Here is a 5,943-nt window from a genome sequence, read left to right as displayed (position 1 = left end):
CTTAACACATAGGGGCTTGGAGTGATGGCCCAGATCCAAAGTTTAGCACCTGCCTTTGAATCCAGACTGGCCTTCGGTGCCAGCCAGAGTTTTGTTGTTCCAAGAGATAACATCCCAGAGGAAGCATTTAAAAGGAGGAAGGAGACTTCTTTTGTTTCTTGCTGTCAAAGGTTTCAGCCCATGAACTGATGGTTTTATTGCTACAGGCCTATGACAGAAATACGGCGGAAGGATGTGGCGGAGGAACCTTTCATTCCTTCACAGTATCCAGGAAGCAGAGCAAGACAGGAAGGGGCTGTGAACAAAGGCATGCCATAGTAAGCTACTTCCTGTAATCAGACCCTAGCTCTCAGGATCTCAGTGTGGACTCACCCATCAGTCTGTGGATAAGGTTAGCACCCTTGCGATCCATTTATTCCTCAATAGTGGAATCGTGGCCCACTGTGGAGGGGCCTATGCCTTGAAAAGGTGAGTCTTTTGGGGAGGGAGGCTTCATACTGAAACTCTGACCCTTTCTTTGTTAAGAGTTTTGGGCACTGGGATAACAACTGGAAATGAGGAGCAGAGGTTTTAGGCTGTGGTCGTTGCCTCTGCAGATTCCAAACTTCCAGTGAGGCAGAACATCCTGGCAGCATGTATATGTGGCAGAGTCCACTCGATTCACTGGAAACAGGGAGCAGTGAAGGGGGATAGACATAAGACACCCAAAGGACACATCCACAGTAACTTACTTCCTTCATCTAGGCCCTCTATTCTCAAGGGTCTGAATAGCATCACTAGCTAAGGACCAAGTCTTCAACACACAAACTTCTTTGGGTAGAGATTGTTTATGTTCAAACTGCAACACCTCTTTAACCCCCTTTAGAGTGATGCATGTGGCAGAAGTGATGCCATATTGGTCCTGAACTTTCCACTCAACAAGTGCTAGTAGCTTCTGCCTTTGTGCCCTGGGGAGCCAATGATATACCACAAAGGAGCTAGACTGAAGAAAAATGACATGTCATGTGCATAGATCTCAGAGGTAACATGGAAGAGCACACAGGAGCCAGACAAATGACTAAAGCTCTTCTGGCCTAGTCCCCTGCTGAATGCAGCTGAGCGAAAGATGTTGGCTCAGGGCAGGAAGAGTTGAGGATCTGCCCAATCAAGCTCTCCTTGAATTCCTGATTCAGAAGCAGAGAGAGTGAACTGAAAGTTGAGTGAAGTTATAAACTTCTGAAGACTATTCCCAGTGACCATCCTTCCTCCACCATGACTCCACTTCTTACAAGTCCCATTTACCCCCTGAACAGTACCACCTAATGGGGACATGAGCCGATGGCGGACGTTGTCTTTCAAACCACCAGACTCAGCCAAATACCACAAATTATCGCACCCCCATTTCTCCAGCCTCGATCCAGTAATAGAACAAGAGGCGAGAGTACAGTGTTCTGAGAAAGGAAAGATGGCGGCTACAACCATTACAGCTATTGTACCCCTCAGATCCTAATGTGAAGGCCTCTTATCTGGGGATGAAGACAGAGCCTTATCAGGCCCTAGTTGTTTCTTTTCCTCTCACCATCTTCCTTTGCCAGGTCTAAATAGGTCCTAAGGAAATCTCTTCTAGAGGGGAATCATGAAACATTCCTAGCCAGTGTCCTGCTCATCGTGGGAGCCCAATCGTTGTTTTACATCCACACCCAACTCAAGAACGCTTTGGCTCGTTTGATCCAGGCTCAAGGTTCTTTGACAACACAAATACCATTAAAAAAAATGTAATGGGCCACCCAAATGTTTGCTTCAAGTCACTGCTTCTAGTCACTTCTGTGGTCATATTCAAAACTCAAGGTATGTTTTAAAGATGTGTGCTTGAGCTTATATGCACCATGTGCATACGGATTCCTACTGAGGCCAGAAAAAGGGGCTATCTCACAGAACTGAATTTACAGGTGGTTCCCTGTAGGACCTAAACCCAGGTTTCCTATGCATGAAGTAAGCACTCTTAACTACTGAACCGTCTCTCCAGCCACCAGATACACAATATTTTTTTCTGTTGTTTTTCAGAGAAAAGGTTTTTCTGTACAGCCTTGGTTGTCCTGGGCTCTCTGTGTAGAGCAGGCTGGCCTCGAACTCACAGCAATTCACTTACCTCTCCCAGTATACACTTTTAAGATTTGCTATACGTGCTTGCTTTTTCACCTCTATACCTTGCTCTTCGCATTTAATGGCAGCCGTTTTAAGATTTATGGACACTGGGGAGGGCGGTACACCTTCGGCCTCATTTTTCCCTTGAGCTTTTGCCGTGTGATAGTTTTCTCAGCCTGTTCCTATTTGTAAGTGCAAGTTTGACAGAATATTTGTCACTGCATATGCTGCTTTAGTCCTGGCTGGCAATTTGATACAAACTGAAATCATCTGGGAAGAGAGCCCCATTTGAGGAATTATCTAGATCAGCTTGGCCTGTACTCATGTCCCTGTGTGATTGTCTTGATTGCTAATTGATGTAAGAAATCCAGCATACTGTGGATGGCACCATTCTGTGGGCTGGGTCATGGACTCTAAGAGTAGAGCAATCAACCCAGGGGAAGAAGGACGCATATAATCTATCGGCTCTTGTTTGCGGATGTGATGTGGCTAGCTGCTTGAGTTCCTGCCTTGACTTCCTCAAAATGATGGGTTGTAACCAGGACTTAAAAGCCAACTAAACCCTTTTCTCCCCAAGGTTGGTTTTGGTTAGGGTGTTTTTATCACAGCATCAGAGACAAAAATAGAAGGCTACAGAGTATGGATCATTATCTTACCAGCCTCTGATATGATTTTCCTCACTGCTTGATGCTGTAATTTACATTTATATTTCACTAAACCTCATTTCCGGTACCAGTTTCTATAGTAGGATAAGAAAGACTATGCTGCATCTTAGGCCTGGAGAAACAGGCGTATAAGTCACTCCAACGAAGTCTGGTGTGGGTTGAGCTACTCCCTGGGGCAGCCTCAGATACCTTTGGAGTCTGTGCTAGCAAATGCTTCTGTCTTAGCATCTTCGTATACGTTTTATGTGATTGTTACTGAAGGGGAAAGTACAATGGGGAGATTACACGGGATAATTTTTAATGATGAGGCTTGGGACAAATTGTTGACATCATTTTCAACTATATGTCAGTGCCAAGAACCCAATCATACCACCCCAGTCTAACTTCAAAGGAGACCAGGAATGTAGTTTTTCTGTGAGCCCAGAAGGATGACTATGAAACATTTGGTGGTCATGTACAATTACTCATTCATACCATCTCCCCAGAAATCTCCATTTTCATTTGTCTGTCCTTGTCAAATGCCTAATGCCCCCCCCACACTTAGCCCCACAGCCCCAACATCAGGGCTCTTGTCCAGATTTCATTTTTACTAAGAAATGTATGTTTTTCATCTAGCTGTCTGATGTGAAGTGGACAGAAATGATCATCTACTCTGGGAAATCAGTCTTCAAAACATCCGCCTCCGTTCTTTCTCTCCCTCTTTGCCTCCTACAGAATGAAAAACATTTAAACCAGTATGGGTTGATCATAGGCCTAAAGAGGGAATTGGAGGGGCTTTCCCCAGGGTTCAGAAAAGTCTGAGTTTCTCATTGTCAGGCTCTGACTCATCCATGGCTGTCTTTGCTCCTGGCTCCAGTTCAAGAAGGAGCAGAAAACTCATGAGGATCACCTCCTTTGTTAGCCAGCCTGTGGCACCTTTGCTGTATGGCTTTCTCTCTGTGCTGCACTCCTAAGTCCTCACCAAAGGGGTGGGGAAGGCAGTTTTACCAGGAGAGTTTTACAGAGACAGGTTGAAAAGAGAACAAGTTAGATATAGTGAAGACAGAACAAGCCAGAGAATGAGAATGAGCTGAAAGATTAGAACAGATTGCTAGATTTAATTTGAGGCCAAGCAGAGCAATTCAGTCAGAATCTGAGAGAATCCAGTTTGAATGGAAAGGAGTTTGAGCCAGAAGAGCTGAGTTGAACCAGCCAGCCAGAGTTCAGAAAAGAGCTAGAAAGGATGAGCTTATTCCGCATTAAGTCTCAGAGGCTGAAAACGTTCTAGGTCCAGATTAGATTGTCTGGAGGCTAGAAGCTTTCAGGATTAGGCCAAGGTTAGGAGGCAGTAAGCCTCCAAGAGAACAGTTACACCAGGAGACTAAAAGATCCTTTTACAGTCCCTGAAGCAAAACCACCCAGATGAACTGCTCATGGGTTCCTGACTTTCAGATACTCTATGAGATAATAAGTGTTCTTCAAGTTGTAGAATTTAGGGGCTAATTTGTTACACAGCACTGGGTAAATAACAACAACACCTATCTTTCATCTCAACCGCCCCTGCTGCCTTCAGCCCCCACCCCAGCAGATGTCCTTCAGTGTGTTTACACACTTCACTAGTCAACACAATTGTGTCAAGCGAAATTCCACAAGTCACTTAAACTATATCTGCCAGAGCATGCATTTCTGCTTCATTGATCAAACCCTACCTGATGTTGTAAGGAGCTAAAGAGACACAGCCTCACATATATACATGTGCCCTGGGACGCAGACATGTTACACACATTCAGAGAGAGGGAGAGAGAGAGAGAGAGAGAGAGAGAGAGAGAGAGAGAGAGAAGCAGCAAAGGAGCTCTCTAGTGAGTCTCAGGCTCTTATAATATATATTCATGAGAACTCCACGCTCAAGACCTAGCCACCCCCTCTCACCTCCCAAAAGTCCCATTTCCTGATACTGTTGCCCCAGAATTGTTAACATGAGAAATGTTAACATGAGAAATTTGAGGAGTACAACTGTTCATCACATAGCAGGGAGATCTGAACAATGCACCCCAGCAAGAACCGCCTCCTTCCAGAGAGTATAGCTCCAGACTGGGGTTGTGTGTGAAGAAGGCACGGGATCTCTTTTGTAGACATGGCATCAGATGCCCCAGGAGAGCAGCTCCAAGGTTTCTGGGGGACCGGGAGCCTGATTAAAGCATAACAACTCACCCTAAAACCTCCCTCCCCATTAGCAGGGAGGCGTGAAGTCAACTCGCTCCAAAGCAGCAAGGCCTCCAGGGAGAAATGAAAAGGCACTCCTGAAGGGAGGAGTGGCTTCCAGAAGGAAGGTCTCTCAGGTACAGCACTCAAACTCCCCAGAGCATGGAAGATAACAGAGCTGCCAGGGAAGGTGGTCGCCATGGTAATGGTATCTCAGATTCCAACCAAATATAAGCTGCTGGCTGGCCTGTCAATCACACAGCATCTCCATTTACAGTGCAGGTGCTGGACAGGTGGCTGGCAATTGGAAGGAAGGGAGCAGACCAAGCTTGGGCACTCACCCAGCAGGCTCATGGGAGCATTTATGCTTTGCATAGATGTGTGTGTGACTTTGCATATATGAGTTTTTATAAGGGCAGAGGATTGGGTCTGGCTAGGGTTGAGCGCCTAAATGTCATATCCCTGGCTCAAGCACAGCAGAACATTCCAGTGAAGAGGCCAGAGTTTAGGGCCTCTTCACCCTGTTTCAAAATATTGACAGCTACCCTTGTCTACTCCCTAGAAAGTCATCTCTTTGGAGAAAAAAAATTTTAACCTCCAATAGTCTCATTTAAAATGCAAATGTAGTCATGCATCAATTAATAACAGGGACACTTCCGAGACTGTATCATTAGTTGATTTTCTTGTGTGAACATCCTAGAGTATACTTACATAAACTAAGACACTAATGCTATCACCAGGAGAGATCACCTTATGGGACCATTGTCCTGTATGCAGCTTGCTATTGGCTGAAATTTCACTATATAGGGCAGGGACATAATGGTCAGTTACCAATAGACCAAGAGAGAGAATGGTCAGACCAAAGAGATGACTGAAGACAGAGGAAGCAGCTGAATCTGATGGGGGATGGGGGGAGGACCATCATATTTATATGAGTTTATGAATGTATGGAATATATGAACAAGTAGAGCTA

This window comes from Psammomys obesus, unplaced genomic scaffold (assembly GCF_907164565.1).
Source record: "Psammomys obesus unplaced genomic scaffold, mPsaObe1.curated_primary_1811, whole genome shotgun sequence".
Classification (NCBI taxonomy): domain Eukaryota; kingdom Metazoa; phylum Chordata; class Mammalia; order Rodentia; family Muridae; genus Psammomys; species Psammomys obesus.
The sequence above is the reverse complement of the archived record's forward strand: the minus strand, read 5'-3'. Positions refer to the sequence as shown.